This window comes from Erinaceus europaeus, chromosome 6, assembly GCF_950295315.1.
Source record: "Erinaceus europaeus chromosome 6, mEriEur2.1, whole genome shotgun sequence".
In the NCBI taxonomy this organism is placed as follows: domain Eukaryota; kingdom Metazoa; phylum Chordata; class Mammalia; order Eulipotyphla; family Erinaceidae; genus Erinaceus; species Erinaceus europaeus.
This window is the reverse complement of record NC_080167.1, coordinates 74608622-74626625: the sequence shown is the minus strand read 5'-3', so window position 1 is coordinate 74626625 and position 18004 is coordinate 74608622.

Genomic DNA, 18004 nt, shown 5'->3' with positions numbered 1-18004 from the left:
TCCAGAAACCTAGGTGAAATCGCCACCAAAACAAGCGACTCATTTTGTATATCAGGGCCTGTCAGTAAAATAAGTATATAAGTAAAATATTAATGAGTGCAGACAGAGTAAGTGAGAGCCTGTGAGAGTCAGAGACAGAGAAGGCAAGAAGAGAAATAGAAGAGTGGGAAAGAGACCAGAATTCAAAAACCTCCCACACTGTGTTCATACATGACAGGTTCAAACCTGGGTTGTAGAGATTGTAAGGCAGCAGTCTCATGTCCAGAGAACCCAGACCACCCCAGCCTTCACCATATGTGTGTAGTATTTACGACATGAAATGTATTGTGAGTGTAAACTTCCCTTCAATTATAAGATAAAAATATATCAAGCAGAAGAAATGACCCCTCATGTAATATAGGACTAAATAAAAAAATAAATATGCAAATAAATAGGGATGATCTAGGAGGATTTGAAAAAAATGAAAAATAAAATAGCACAAGAAGACCTGATTACAGCAGAAAATGGAAACCATCTGCTGAGAAACAGAGGGCTGCTTCAAAAATTCCGAGACACTTGAGAGTCCAGGGAAATTAAGATGTCAGGAGAATGAAAAGAAACTCATATGTACTTACACTAGAGAAAGGAGGCAAGTTCTGTACTATGATAGTTACAATAAAGATGCTGATAGAAATGCTATTAGAAATGCTACTGGAAGGTTCTATTGTTTATAATTGTATTGTATCCTGCTCCAACTAGGTGGCCAATTATTAATGAAAAACGAAACTGTTATAAATGTGTTAATTCTGATAAAGATCAATTACATAGGACTGCAATTCTAAAAGTGACAGATATATATATATATATATGTATATTTATATATACATATATGGATGTATATGTTTATTATAATGTCTTAGAGATACTGCCATGGATATGAGGAGATAGAATTTTGCTTGTGTCAGAGAGATACAAAGCTGTGGCTCCAGTAGCCTAGGTGATATCACCAACAAAACAAGCCAGAGATCAGCAGTGCTCTGGTAACTCTCTTTGTATATCTGGTCCTGTCAGTAAAATAAGTATATAAGTAAAATATCAATGATTGAATACAGAGTGTGTGAGAGTATGTGAGAGTTAGAGACAGAGAAGGGGAGAAGAGAAATAGATGAGTTGGAAAGTGACCAGAAGTCAAAAACCTCCTACACTGTGTTCATTGATGACAGGTTCAAACCTGGCTTGCAGAGATTGTAAGGCAGCAGCTCTCATGCCCAGAGACCCCAGACAGCCCCAGCCTTCACCATATGCTGTACTACCAGACCTGACAGTAATGTGTGTGTGAGTGTTTGTCTGTCTGTCTTTGTGTGTCTGTGTGTGCTCAGAGCTCACCTATAGTAGTCTCAGAGCATGGGTGTCAAGGTAGCCAGCCTCACCTGCAACTTATGTACAGAGAACCTAGCTGGACATGGCAAGCCAGCTAACCCAGATTGTGGCTAAGCAAGAATGCATATGCAAAGGGATTCTCATGTCTCCCTCTCCTGAGTTCCTGATTCAATCCCATGCCTCACTATCATCCAAAAACTGACAACGGGCTAAGCGGGGGCTCCTTCAGAATTCAGGGGCATGAGCCTGTCCAGTCACGTTTGGCTGCTTACTCAGCCTCCAGACTCTCAGTCCACTGCTCAGGACAGCAGATTACAAGCCCTGAAAGAACCCAGAAAGAGCCGTATTTCAACATAGATGGGAACTGTGTTTGACCAAACAGTAGTGAATGAACTCGGCCCCTTACACCTACACATTGGGTACGGCTAAGGCAGTTGCTCTTGTGGCCTCTCAATCCCTGATCATGCTGTCCTGGTGTCCATACATCACACGCAGAGAGATGTCCAGAAGTAGGCATGCATGTGTGTCCCATAAAAAGTCTCTCTGCTTGCAGGAAGCACAAACTCCCCGGGCCCTTGCTATGGAGAGACACAAGGAAGATGGATGCCTCCACTGGCTGAATTAGGAGCTTCCAGTGGAGATCACAGCCCTGCCCCTCACCTGAGGGCCTGGCTGCTGCTAATAAAGGCAATTGGAAACACCTGTTACTACTTGGGGCCTGAGGACATACTCAGGAATCCCTCCAGGAGCTAGCAGGCTGGCAGACATCCTAACCCCGAGATAGCTGTGCTCCAAGTTAGGAGGGACTTCAGGCCAGAGGTGAGAAATTCCCTAGATACAAGAAAGAACTTCAGGTTTCAAAAGTATTTGAATCCCCAGGAGGCACTTGGAAAAGACATTTTGCAGCCATCAAAACACCGTCATTCTGAACCCTGGAAGCTTCCGTTTTGCATGGAAAATCTGGACACTGGTGTGGCCATCAGTACCACAGATACTTTACATTCGGCCCACTAGAGGGAAAGCACAATGTGTGTGCCAGGGTGGTAGAGTTTCACTTCTCTTCACCTAGGCTATCATGGAATAAGGACAAGGATGCGGTACAGGAAATTGAGGAGGACTGCATTTAGGCTGAGTGTTAGCCACAGGGCCCTGGAGAATGGGAGTCAAGCACAGAGGGCCTGGACAGCTGCACCTGGAGATGGACATATGTCTGTTACCTGCAGCAGGATCGCTGTATCTTCAGTTCCCCTCTGTACTACTCCATATGCAGGAGACTAAATAATTCAAAGGGCAAAGAAAGGAAAATTTGAACACTGTGAAGACCGAGTTCACGATGCATGCACTGACTTCCAGGAAGGTTCCAGGAAAGAAGGCACACAGAGACGGTCTGAGAGACAGAATGACAGTGACTGAAAATGACAGAAATTCTGGCCCTGTGTTGATCAGTGCCAGAGCACTGAAGACATACCCTCCATGCCAATACATACTTCTTACAAGTGGCATTGTTATTTTATGTATGTGAGGAAAGGTTACAATTAGAACATCTAGGACTTAGCCCACTCTAAGAAGCAACAATTGGCCTGCAGCCCACTCTCAAAAACTGCTCTAGCCTCTCCAAATTTGAAGAAGTTTTACTGATGCTCAGTCAAATGCAGGCTGGCATTTTTCATCTCCCTGGTCCAGCCTCAGCCTGTCCTGTGTACAGGGAACTGCACTATGTCTACTTCTTCTTTGATTTACAGTTTTGGGATAGGTCTCCGTGGACAAAAAGACCAAGAGGGAAGTAGATGTTTTGGAAGCGGTAGTTTGTGCTGAGAGAGATTTGTAGAGTGTCAAGAGGTAAATGAATGGCTCTGTGAGATGTCTCTCATGACTGTGGCTCAGAAGGTCCAGGGGTTTCAGCATTACTACCCGAATCCAGAGCTGTGCAGGTCTCTATCTAAAATATATTTTCAGAACTCTACATGTTATATATACATATATATGTATATATTAATATATATAGAGAGAGAGATAGAGAGAGAGAGACAGCAAGACACTAATGTAGTCATTTTCTACATTGGATGCGATATGACATTCAGACAATTGATTGCTAAAACCTCGAGATAATCTGTGCATCAGGAAAAGAATTATCCAAAGGAGTAAAATCTCCAAATCATTAGCTATATGCAGCTGCAACGGGACCTAGCTAAAAAGGCTCGAGAAGGAACTCATCTAGGACAATCTCCACTTGGACAGGCACCACATGTTTCCTAGTCTGGCAACAAATACAGGGCAGCTGCTAGTTTCCAATGCAAGCCTCAGGGCAAAAACCTCTCCCTCTTCAGTGTCTTTACATCTGAAAATAAGAAAAGTTTCCAAGGGCCAAGGAGAGCTACGATGGTGTCAATATTGACCTGTAAATCAGAATGTGCCAAGTGTTTTGCACAATATCTCCTGTGCCACAGTGATTCTGTTTTTCTCTCTGTCTCTCCCTCCCTCACACACACACACAAACAAACAGACACAAACATACACTCTCACAGTTACACTCATGCACACATCCACAGAGGCACAGGCACAAAAGGAGTTATACACATGCACACCATGCATGCGTATATACCATGCAAGTTATACCATGCAAGGCAGGGCTCTGGGTGAACCCTGCTTCACACTTCCTGGAAGCACGCCCAGCCTTTTAAGGCCAGCTCTGAGCTCCCATTGTCGGGCTTACTTCAGAAGGACTGCAGACAGGGCACCAGCCATGATCTGATATTCCAGAGGCCTAGGCAACGCCCAGAAACCCTTCCAGCAATATCATTGGCCAGTGTGCTAGGACACGCCCAGTAGTGTCAAGGACCATAGTCAGTGATTGGCCAGCAACATTGAGCACAGCCCACATGGCCCTGAAACATGCTCATAGGGCAGGCTCTGGAAGGCCCGCCCACCAGCCACTTCTGCTGGAAAGAGATGAGATTTCAAAAACCTCCTGCACTGTGTTCATTGATGACAGGTTCAAAACTGGCTTGTAGAGATTGTACGGCAGCAGCTCTGATGCCCACGGACCCCAGACAGCCCCAGCCTTCACCATATGCTGTACTACCAGACCTGCCAGTAATGTGTCTGTCTGTCTTTCTGTCTGTCTGTGTGTGTCTGTGTGTGCTCAGAGCTCACCTATAGTAGTCTCAGAGCATGGGTGGTAAGGTAGCCAGACTCACCTGCAACTTATGTACAGAGAACCTAGCTGGTCAGGGTTAGCCAGCTAGCCCAGATTCTGGCTAAGCAAGAATGCACATGCAAAGGGACTCTCATGTCTCCCTCTCCTAAGTTCCCTATTCAATCTCATGCCTCACTATCATCCAAACAAAGCCAATGTGGTAAGCTGGGGCACCCGTTAGAATTCAGAGGCAGGAGCCTGTCCAGTCACGTTTGAATGGCTACTTTGCCTCCAGACTCTCAGTCCACTGCTCAGGTCAGGAGATTACAAGCCCAGAATGAACCCAGAAAGAGCTGTGTTTCATCATAGATGGGGACTCTATTTGACCAAGCAATAGTGTATGAACCCTGCTGCTCAGCCTACCCTTTGGGTCTGGCTAAGGCAATTGCTCCTGTGGCCTCACAATCCCTGATCATGGTGTCCTGGGGTCCACACATCACACTCAGAGAGATTCCCAGAAGTAGGAATGCATGAGTGTCCCATACAAAGTCACTCTGCTTGCAGGAAGCACAAACTCCCTATGCCCTTGCTATGGAGAGAAAAAAGGAAGATGGATGCCTCCACTGGCTGAATTCAGAGCTTCCAGTGGAGGTCACAGCCCCGCCCCTACCTGAGGGCCTGGCTGCTGCTAATAAAGGCAATTGGAAACACCTGTTACCACTTCGGGCCTGAGGACATACTCAGGAATCCCTCCAGGAGCTAGCAGTCTGGCAGACCTCCTGACACCGGGATAGCTGTGCTCCTAGTTTGGAGGGCCTTCGGGCCAGAGGTGAGAATATTCCCTAGATACAAGAATGAACTTCAGGTTTCAAACGGATTTGAAACCCTAGGATGCACTTGGAAAAGACATTTCAGAGCCATCAAAACACCCTCTTTCAGGACCCTGGAAACTTCCGTTTTGCATGGAAAATCTGCACACTGCTGTTGCCATATTTACCACAGTTCCTTTACATTTGGCACAATAGAGGGAAAGCACAATGTGTGTGCCATGGTGGTAGAGTTTCACTTATCTTGACCTGGGCTCTCATGGAATAAGGACAAGGATGGTGTGCAGGAAATTGAGGAGGGCTGCATTTAGCCACTCCAAGAAGCAACATTTGGCCTGCAGCCCACTCTCCAAAACTGCCCTTGCCTCTCCAAATTTTAAATAGTTTTAGTGATGCTCCAGCCAAGATGCAAGCTGGCGTATTTCATCTCCCTGGTCCAGGCTCAGCCTGTCCTGTGTGCAGAGAACTGTGTCTATTTCTTTTTTGATCTACAGTTTTGGGATAGGACTCTGTGGACAAAAAGAGCAAGAAGGAAGTAGATGATTTGACAGCTGTAGTTTTTGCTGAGAGAGATTTGTAGAGTCACAATAGGTAAACAATGTCTCTGTGAGATGTCTCTCATGACTCTGGCTCAGAGGGGCAAGGTGTATCCTCATTACTACCCTAATCCAGTGCTGTGCAGGTCTCTAGCTAAAATATATTTTCAGACCTCTACATGTTACATATATATATATATATATATATATATATATATATATATACACACACACACACACACACACATATATATATATATATATATATATATATATATATATATAGAGAGAGAGAGAGAGAGAGAGAGAGGGAGAGAGGGAGAGCTCAAGACACTGATGTAGTCATTTTCTACAATGGATTCGATATGACATTCAGACAACTGATTGATAAAACCTGGAGAGAAACTGCGCATCAGGAAAAGAATTGTCCAAAGGAGTAAAATCTCCAAATCATTAGCTATATGCAGCTCCAAAGGGACGGAGCGAAAAAGTCTCAAGAAGGGACTCATCCAGGAGTCTCTCCCCATGGACAGGCACCACAAGTTTCCTAGTCTGGCAACACACACAGGGCAGCTGCTAGTTCCTTGTGCAAGCCTCAGGGCAAAAACCTCTCCCTCTTCACTGTCTTTACATGAAAATAAGAAAAGTGACCAAGGGACAAGAAGAGCTACAATGGTGTCAATATTGAGCTGTAAATCAGAATGTGCCAAGTGTTTTCAACAAAATCACCTGTGCCACAGTGATTCTGTTGTTCTCTCTGTCTCTCCCTCCATCACACACACACCCACACACAAACACACACAAACACACACTCTCACAATCACAGACATGCACACATCCACAGAGGCACAGGAACAAATGGAGTTATACACAAGCGCACTGGACAGTTTCTGCAAGGCAGGGCCCTGGGCTGAACACCCCTCAGAATTCAGGGTCATGAGCCTGTCCAGTCACGTTTGGCTGCCTTATCAAGCCTCCTGAATCTCAGTCCACTGCTCAGGGCAGCAGATTACAAGACCAGAAAGAGCTGTGTTTCCCCCTCTGTACTACGCCATATGCAGGAGACTAAGTAATCAAAAGGGCAAAGAAAGGAAAATTTCAACACCAGGAAGACCCAGTACAGGTTTGGGATAGGACTTCGTGGACAAAAAGAGCAAGAGGGAAGTAGATGATTTGGCAGCTGTCGTTAGTGCTGAGAGAGATTTGTAGAGTGACAAGAGGTAAACGAATGGCTCTGTGAGATGTCTCCCATGATTGTGGATCAGAAGGACCACATGTATGCACATTACTACCCTAATCCAGAGCTGTGCAGGTCTCTAGCTAAAATATATTTTCAGACCTCTACATGTCATATTATATATATATATATATATATATATATATATATATATATAGAGAGAGAGAGAGAGAGAGAGAGAGAGAGAGAGAGAGAAAGAGCAAGACACTGATGTAGTCATTTTCTACAATGGATGCGATATGACATTCAGACAATTGATTGCTAAAACCTGGAGAGAAACTGTGTATCAGGAAAAGAACACTCAAGTAAAAGGTCAACGTTTCATGGGTGGAGGGGAGAAGTGTTAAGTTTCTGGCATATGAAGGTGAGAAGTGCCTAGAGCAAATCGATAGTTACATTGACAATGAAGGGAGCATGGGTTGGAGGCACAACTGGTGGAGATGCCAGAGAACTATGTATAAGCCCAGGACCCCGTTTTGAGCCCCTGGTCACCACTTACCCAGCTAGGGAAAAGCTGGGCTAGTGGCATAACAGAACTGCAGCTGTCTCTCTGTCTCATTTCCTGCTTGGGCCCTCCTCTCAATGTATGACTGTTTCCTTCTCCTCAATAAGAAAGGTACAAATGATGTACAGAAATACAGGGAAAGAGGGAAAAATTACCCCCCTGCCCACTATTACATTTAACTGTTGACTGTAAATAATTCATCCCCCAAGATAGAACATAATAAATATTTGTGAGTTTAAAAACATTGTAGGTTAAATAGGGAACATTCTTTAGAGCCATGCAATACTAAACCATTGAGCATTGGATGTCACTGTTAAAAACAGGGCAGTAGTAGTTGTAGTAGTGTGTAGTATCTGCAAAAGGAAATGTATTGTGTGTCAAATATTCCCTTCAATTATAAGAGAAAATCTATCAGGCAGAAGAAATGACTCCTCATGTGATATGGGGCTAAATAACTAAATAAATAAATATGCAAATAAATGGGGATGATCTAGGAGGATTAAAAAAACAAAAAACACAGGAAGACCTGATTACAGCAGAAATATCGAAAAGGTCTGCTGAGAAACAGAGGGCTGCTTCAAAACTTCCCTGACACTTCAGGGTCCAGGCAAATTAATAATTCCCGAGAATGAAAAGAAAGGCACATGTATTGAAGCTTACACAAGAAAATGGAGGCAAGTTCTGTGCTATGATAATTACAATGTGGATATTGATAGAAAGGCTATTGGAAATGCTCCTGGAAGGCTTATAATTTATAATTGTAGTGAATCCTGCTCTAACTATGTGACCAATTATTTAAGAATAAGGAGGCTGTTATAAATGTGGTAATTCTGCATTAAGATCAAATAAAAAGGTCAACAATTCTAAAAATGACTGATATATATATATATATATATATGTACATATATGTAAGTGTATCTTTATTATAGACTCTGAGGGATACTTGCATGGCTATGCGGAGACATATCATGGCTTGTGCCAGAGAGACTTACAAAGGTGAGGCTCCAGAAACCTAGGTGAAATCGCCAACAAAACAAGCCAAAGCTCTGATGTGCCCTGGTGACTCTCTTTGTATATCAGGGCATGCAAGAAAAATAAGTATATAAGTAAAATATTAATGAGTACAGACAGATTGAGTGAGAGCCTGTGAGAGTCAGAGACAGAGAAGGCAAGAAGGGAAATAGAACAGTGGGAAAGAGACCAGAAGTCAAAAACCTCCAACACTGTGTTCATACATGTCAGGTTCAAACCTGGGTTGTAGAGATTGTAAGGCAGCAGTCTCACATCCACAGAGACCAGACCACCCCAGCAATCACCATATGTGTGTAGTATTTATGACACAAAATGTATTGTGAGTGTAAACTTCCCTTCAATTGTAAGAGAAAAATATATCAAACAGAAGAAATGACACCTCATGTAATATAAGACTAAATAAATACATAAATATACAAATAAATGGGGATGATATAGGAGGATTTGATAGATTCGATATGACATAAAGACAATTGATGGCTAAAACCTGGAGATAAACTGTGCATCAGGAAAAGAATTGTCCAAAGGAGTAAAATCTCCAAATCATTAGCTATATGCAGATCCAAAGGGACCGATCGAAAAACGCTCTAGAAGGAAGTCATCCAGGAGACTCTCCACATGCACAGGCACCACAAGTTTCCTAGTCTGGCAATACACACAGGGCAGCTGCTAGTTCCCAGTGCCAGATTCAGGGCAAAAACCTCTCCCTCTTCAGTGTCTCAGAATACAAAAACCTCCTACACTGTGTTCATTGATGACAGGATCAACCCTGGCTTGTAGAGATTGTAAGGCAGCAGCTCTCATGCTCACAGACCCCAGACAGCCCCAGCCTTCACCATTTGCTGTACTACCAGACCTGACAGTAATGTGTGTGTGTGTGTGTGTGTCTGTCTGTTTGTCTGACTGTGTGTGTCTGTGTGTGCTTAGAGCTCACCTGTAGTAGTCTCAGAGCATGGGTGGCAAGGTAGCCAGCGTCACCTGCAACTTATGTACAGAGAACCTAGCTGGTCAGCGCAAGCCAGCTAGCCCAGATTCTGTCTAAGCAAGAATGCATATGCAAAGGGACTCTCATGTCTAAATCTCCTGATTTCCCTATTCAATCCCATGCCTCACTATCTATCATCCAAAAACTGGCAATGGGGGAAGCGGGGGAACGCTTTAGAATTCAGGGGCATGAGCCTGTCCAGTCACGTTTGGCTGCCTACTTAGCCTCCAGGCTCTCAGTCCACTGCTCAGGGCATCAGATTCCAAGCACAGAAAGTACCCAGAAAGAGCTGTGTTTCAACATAGATGGGAAATGTGTTTGACCAAACAATAGTGGATGAACCTGGTCCCTTACACCTACCCTTTGTGTCCGGCTAAGGCAATTGCTCCTGTGGCCTTACATCCCTGATCATGGTCTCCTGGTGTCCACACATCACACTCAGAGAGATTCCCAGAAGTAGGCATGCATGAGTGTCCCATACAAAGTCTCTCTGCTTGCAGGAAGCACAAACTCCCCGGGCCCTTGCTATGGACAGACAAAAGAAAGACGGAAGCCTCCATTGGCTGAATTCGGTGCTTCCAGTGGAGATCACAGCCCCGAACCTCACCTGAGGGCCTGGATGCTGCTAATAAAGGCAATTGGAAACACCTGTTACCACTTGGGCCCTGAGGACATACTCAGGAATCCCTCCAGGAACTAGCAGGCTGGCAGACCTCCTGAACCCGGGATACCTGTGCTCCTAGTTGGGTGGCCCTTCTGGCCAGACGTGAGAATATTCCCTAGATACAAGAAAGAACTTCAGGTTTCAGAAGGATTTGAAAACCCCATGAGGCACTCGGAAAAGACATTTCACAGCCATCAAAACACCCTCTCTCAGAACCCTGGAAGCTTCCGTTTTGCATGGAAAATCTGGACACTGGTGTGGCCATCAGTACCACAGATCCTTTACATTCAGCTTAATAGAGGGAAAGCACAATGTGTCTGCCAGGGGGATAGAGTTTCACTTCTCTTCACCTGGTCTCTCAAGGAATTAGGACAAGGACGCTGTGCAGGAAGGTGAGGAGGGCTGCATTTAGACTGAGTGTCAGCCTTAGGGCCCTGGAGAATGGGAGTCAGGCACAGAGGGCCTGGACAGCTGCAGCTGCAGATGGACATATGACTGAAACCTGCAGCAACAACGCTGTCTCAGAAGTTCCCCTCTTTACTACACCAAGTGCAGGAGACTAAATAATCCAAAGGACAAAGAAAGGAAAATTTCAACACCTGGATGACTGAGTTCACGATGCATGCACTGACTTCCAGTAAGGGCCCAGGAAAGAAGGCACATAGAGACAGTTAGAGAGACAGAAGGACAGAGACAGAAAAGGACTGAAATTCTGGCCCTTTGTTGATCAGTGCCAGAGCACTGAAGACAAACCCTCCAAGCCCATGCATACTTCTTACAAGTGGCATTGTTATTATATGTTTGTGAGGAAAGCTTACACTTAGAACATCGAGGACTTAACCACTCTGAGAAGCAACACTAGGACGGCAGCCCTCTCTCGAAAATTGCCCCCGCCTCTCCAAATTGGATGTAGTCTTAGTGATGCTCTAGCCAAGATGCAGGCTGGCGTATTGCATCTCCCTGGTCCAGCCTCAGCCTGTGCTGTGTGCAGGGAATTGCACTATGTCTACTTCTTCTTTGATTTTCAGTTTTGGGATAGGACTCGGTGGACAAAATGAGCAAGAGGGGAGTAGATGACTTGGCAGAGGTAGTTTGTGCTCAGAGTGATTTGTAGAGTGATAAATGATATCGCTCTGTGAGATGTCTCTCATGACTGTGGCTCTGAAGGGCCAGGTGTATCCACCTTACTACCCTAATACAGAGCTGTGCTGTTCTCTAGCTAAAAATAATTTCAGACCTCTACAAGTTACATATATATATATATATATATATATATATTTATATATATATATATATATATATATATATATATATATATATATATATAGAGAGAGAGAGAGAGAGAGAGAGAGAGAGGGAGAGAGAGAGACACTGATATAGTTATTTTCTACAATGGATTCGATATGACATAAAGACAATTGATTGCTAAAACCTCGAGATAAACTGTGCATCAGGAAAAGAATTGTCTTTTCTGTCTGTCTGTCTGTCTGTGTCTGTCTGTCTGTCTGTGTGTCTCTGTGTGTGTGTGTCTGTCTGTCTGTCTGTCTGTGTGTGTCTGTGTGTGCTCAGAGCTCACCTATAGTAGTCTCAGAGCATGGGTGGGAAGGTAGCCAGACTCACCTGCAACTTATGTACAGAGAACCTAGCTGGTCAGGGTTAGCCAGCTAGCCCAGATTCTGGCTAAGCAAGAATGCACATGCAAAGGGACTCTCATGTCTCCCTCTCCTAAGTTCCCTATTCAATCTCATGCCTCACTATCATCCAAACAAAGCCAATGTGGTAAGCTGGGGCACCCGTTAGAATTCAGAGGCAGGAGCCTGTCAAGTCACGTTTGAATGGCTACTTTGCCTCCAGACTCTCAGTCCACTGCTCAGGGCAGGAGATTACAAGCCCAGAATGAACCCAGAAAGAGCTGTGTTTCAACATAGATGGGGATTGTATTTGACCAAGCAATAGTGTATGAACCCTGCTGCTCAACCTACCCTTTGGGTCTGGCTAAGGCAATTGCTCCTGTGGCCTCACAATCCCTGATCATGGTGTCCTGGGGTCCACATATCACACTCAGAGAGATTCCCAGAAATAGGCATGCATGAGTGTCCCATACAAAGTCACTCTGCTTGCAGGAAGCACAAACTCCCTATGCCCTTGCTATGGAGAGAAAAAAGGAAGATGGATGCCTCCACTGGCTGAATTCAGAGCTTCCAGTGGAGGTCACAGCCCCGCCCCTACCTGAGGGCCTGGCTGCTGCTAATAAAGGCAATTGGAAACACCTGTTACCACTTCGGGCCTGAGGACATACTCAGGAATCCCTCCAGGAGCTAGCAGTCTGGCAGACCTCCTGACACCGGGATAGCTGTGCTCCTAGTTGGGAGGGCCTTCGGGCCAGAGATGAGACTATTCCCTAGATACAAGAATGAACTTCAGGTTTCAAACGGATTTGAAACCCTAGGATGCACTTGGAAAAGACATTTCAGAGCCATCAAAACACCCTCTTTCAGGACCCTGGAAAGTTCCGTTTTGCATGGAAAATCTGCACACTGCTGTTGACATATTTACCACAGTTCCTTTACATTTGGCCCAATAGAGGGAAAGCACAATGTGTGTGCCATGGTGGTAGAGTTTCACTTCTCTTGACCTGGGCTCTCATGGAATAAGGACAAGGATGGTGTGCAGGAAATTGAGGAGGGCTGCATTTAGCCACTCCAAGAAGCAACATTTGGCCTGCAGCCCACTCTCCAAAACTGCCCTTGCCTCTCCAAATTTTAAATAGTTTTAGTGATGCTCCAGCCAAGATGCAAGCTGGCGTATTTCATCTCCCTGGTCCAGCCTCAGCCTGTCCTGTGTGCAGGGAACTGCACTATGTCTATTTCTTTTTTGATCTACAGTTTTGGGATAGGACTCTGTGGACAAAAAAAGCAAGAAGGAAGTAGATGATTTGACAGCTGTAGTTTGTGCTGGGAGAGATTTGTAGAGTGACAAGAGGTAAACAATGTCTCTGTGAGATGTCTCTCATGACTCTGGCTCAGAGGGGCCAGGTGTATCCTCATTAATACCCTAATCCAGTGCTGTGCATGTCTCTAGCTAAAATGTATTTTCAGTCCTCTACATGTTATATATATATATATATATATATATATATATATATATATATATATATATAGAGAGAGAGAGAGAGAGAGAGAGAGAGGGAGGGAGAGCGCAAGACACTGATGTAGTCATTTTCTACAATGGATTCGATATGACATTCAGACAACTGATTGATAAAACCTGGAGAGAAACTGCGCATCAGGAAAAGAATTGTCCAAAGGAGTAAAATCTCCAAATCATTAGCTATATGCAGCTCCAAAGGGACGGAGCGAAAAAGTCTCAAGAAGGGACTCATCCAGGAGTCTCTCCCCATGGACAGGCACCACAAGTTTCCTAGTCTGGCAACACACACAGGGCAGCTGCTAGTTCCTTGTGCAAGCCTCAGGGCAAAAACCTCTCCCTCTTCACTGTCTTTACATGAAAATAAGAAAAGTGACCAAGGGACAAGAAGAGCTACAATGGTGTCAATATTGAGCTGTAAATCAGAATGTGCCAAGTGTTTTCAACAAAATCACCTGTGCCACAGTGATTCTGTTGTTCTCTCTGTCTCTCCCTCCCTCACACACCACCCACACACAAACACACACAAACACACACTCTCACAATCACAGACATGCACACATCCACAGAGGTACAGGAACAAATGGAGTTATACACAAGCGCACTGGACAGTTTCTGCAAGGCAGGGCCCTGGGCTGAACATCCCTCAGAATTCAGGGTCATGAGCCTGTCCAGTCACGTTTGGCTGCCTTATCAAGCCTCCTGAATCTCAGTCCACTGCTCAGGGCAGCAGATTACAAGACCAGAAAGAGCTGTGTTTCCCCCTCTGTACTACGCCATATGCAGGAGACTAAGTAATCAAAAAGGCAAAGAAAGGAAAATTTCAACACCAGGAAGACCCAGTACAGGTTTGGGATAGGACTTCGTGGACAAAAAGAGCAAGAGGGAAGTAGATGATTTGGCAGCTGTCGTTAGTGCTGAGAGAGATTTGTAGAGTGACAAGAGGTAAACGAATGGCTCTGTGAGATGTCTCTCATGATTGTGAATCAGAAGGACCACATGTGTGCACATTACTACCCTAATCCAGAGCTGTGCAGGTCTCTAGCTAAAATATATTTTCAGACCTCTACATGTCATATTTTATATATATATATATATATATATATATATATATATATATATATATATGTAGAGAGAGAGATAGAGAGAGAGGGAGAGAGAGAGAGATAAAGAGCAAGACACTGATGTAGTCATTTTCTACAATGGATGCGATATGACATTCAGACAATTGATTGCTAAAACCTGGAGAGAAACTGTGTATCAGGAAAAGAACACTCAAGTAAAAGGTCAAAGTTTCATGGGTGGAGGGGAGAAGTGTTAAGTTTCTGGCATATGAAGGTGAGAAGTGCCTAGAGCAGATCGATAGTTACATTGACAATGAAGGGAGCATGGGTTGGAGGCACAACTGGTGGAGATGCCAGAGAACTATGTATAAGCCCAGGACCCCGTTTTGAGCCCCTGGTCACCACTTACCCAGCTAGGGAAAAGCTGGGCTAGTGGCATAACAGAACTGCAGCTGTCTCTCTGTCTCATTTCCTGCTTGGGCCCTCCTCTCAATGTATGACTGTTTCCTTCTCCTCAATAAGAAAGGTACAAATGATGTACAGAAATACAGGGAAAGAGGGAAAAATTACCCCCCTGCCCACTATTACATTTAACTGTTGACTGTAAATCATTCATCCCCCAAGATAGAACATAATAAATATTTGTGAGTTTAAAAACATTGTAGGTTAAATAGGGAACATTCTTTAGAGCCATGCAATACTAAACCACTGAGCATTGGATGTCACTGTTAAAAACAGTGCAGTAGTAGTTGTAGTAGTGTGTAGTATCTGCAAAAGGAAATGTATTGTGTGTCAAATATTCCCTTCAATTATAAGAGAAAATCTATCAGGCAGAAGAAATGACCCCTCATGTGATATGGGGCTAAATAACTAAATAAATAAATATGCAAATAAATGGGGATGATCTAGGAGGATTAAAAAAACAAAAAACACAGGAAGACCTGATTACAGCAGAAATATCGAAAAGGTCTGCTGAGAAACAGAGGGCTGCTTCAAAACTTCCCTGACACTTCAGGGTCCAGGCAAATTAATAATTCCCGAGAATGAAAAGAAAGGCACATGTATTGAAGCTTACACAAGAAAATGGAGGCAAGTTCTGTGCTATGATAATTACAATGTGGATATTGATAGAAAGGCTATTGGAAATGCTCCTGGAAGGCTTATAATTTATAATTGTAGTGAATCCTGCTCCAACTATGTGACCAATTATTTAAGAATAAGGAGGCTGTTATAAATGTGGTAATTCTGCATTAAGATCAAATAAAAAGGTCAACAATTCTAAAAATGACTGATATATATATATATATATATATATATATATATGTATATATATGTACATATATGTAAGTGTATCTTTATTATAGACTCTGAGGGATACTTGCATGGCTATGCGGAGACATTTCATGGCTTGTGCCAGAGAGACTTACAAAGGTGAGGCTCCAGAAACCTAGGTGAAATCGCCAACAAAACAAGCCAAAGCTCTGCAGTGCCCTGGTGACTCTCTTTGTATATCAGGGCATGCACGTAATATAAGTATATAAGTAAAATATTAATGAGTACAGACAGATTGAGTGAGAGCCTGTGAGAGTCAGAGACAGAGAAGGCAAGAAGAGAAATAGAAGAGTGGGAAAGAGACCAGAAGTCAAAAACCTCCCACACTGTGTTCATACATGTCAGGTTCAAACCTGGGTTGTAGAGATTGTAAGGCAGCAGTCTCACGTCCACAGATCCCAGACCACCCCAGCATTCACCATATGTGTGTAGTATTTATGACACAAAATGTATTGTGAGTGTAAACTTCCCTTCAATTGTAAGAGAAAAATATATCAAACAGAAGAAATGACACCTCATGTAATATAAGACTAAATAAATACATAAATATGCAAATAAATGGGGATAATATAGGAGGATTTGATAGATTCGATATGACAAAAAGACAATTGATTGCTAAAACCTGGAGATAAACTGTGCATCAGGAAATGAATTGTCCTAAGGAGTAAAATCTCCAAATCATTAGCTATATGCAGATCCAAAGGGACCGATCGAAAAAGGCTTGAGAAGGAAGTCATCCAGGAGACTCTCCACATGCACAGGCACCACAAGTTTCCTAGTCTGGCAACACACACAGGGCAGCTGCTAGTTCCCAGTGCCAGATTCAGGGCAAACACCTCTCCCTCTTCAGTATCTCAGAATACAAAATCTCCTACACAGTGTTCATTGATGACAGGATCAACCCTGGCTTGTAGAGATTGTAAGGCAGCAGCTCTCATGCCCACAGACCCCAGACAGCCCCAGCCTTCACCATATGCTGTACTAACAGACCTGACAGTAATGTGTGTGTGTGTGTGTGTGTCTGTCTGTTTGTCTGACTGTGTGTGTCTGTGTGTGCTTAGAGCTCACCTGTAGTAGTCTCAGAGCATGGGTGGCAAGGTAGCCAGCCTCACCTGCAATTTATGTACAGAGAACCTAGCTACTCAGGGCAAGCCAGCTAGCCCAGTTTCTGGCTAAGCAAGAATGCATATGCAAAGGGACTCTCATGTCTAAATCTCCTGATTTCCCTATTCAATCCCATGCCTCACTATCTATCATCTATGTTCGACCAAACAATAGTGGATGAACCCGGTCCCTTACACCTACCCTTTGTGTCCATTTGAGGCAATTGCTCCTGTGGCCTCACATCCCTGATCATGGTGTCCTGGTGTCCACACATCACACTCAGAGAGATTCCCAGAAGTAGGCATACATGAGTGTCCCATACAAAGTCTCTCTGCTTGCAGGAAGCACAAACTCCCCGGTCCCTTGCAATGGACAGACAAAAGAAAGATGGATGCCTCCATTGGCTGAATTTGGAGCTTCCAGTGGAGATCAAGGTCCCGGCCCTCACCTGAGGGCCTGGCTGCTGCTAATAAAGGCAATTGGAAACACCTGTTACCACTTGGGCCCTGAGGACATATTCGGGAATCCCTCCAGGAGCTAGCAGGCTGGCAGAACTCCTGAACCTGGGATACCTGTGCTCCTAGTTGGGGTGCCCTTCGGCCCAGAGGTGAGAATATTCCCAGAGATACAAGAAATAACTTCAGGTTTCAAAAGGATTTGAAAACCCCATGAGGCACTTGGAAAAGACATTTCACAGCCATCAAAACACCCTCTTTCAGAACCCTGGATGCTTCTCTTTTTCATGGAAAATCTGGACACTGGTGTGGCCATCAGTACCACAGATGCTTTACATTCAGCTTAATAGAGGGAAAGCACAATGTGTCTGTCAGGGGGATAGAGTTTCACTTCTCTTCACCTGGGCTCTCATGTAATAAGTACAATGACGCTGTTCAGGAAGGTGAGGAGGGCTGCATTTAGGCTGAGTGTCAGCCTCAGGGCCCTGGAGAATGGGAGTCAAGCACTGAGGGTCTGGACAGCTGAAGCTGCAGTTGGATATATGCCTGGAACCTGCAGCAGCAATGCTGTCTCCGCAGTTCCCCTCTGTACTACACCATGTGCAGGAGACTAAATAATCC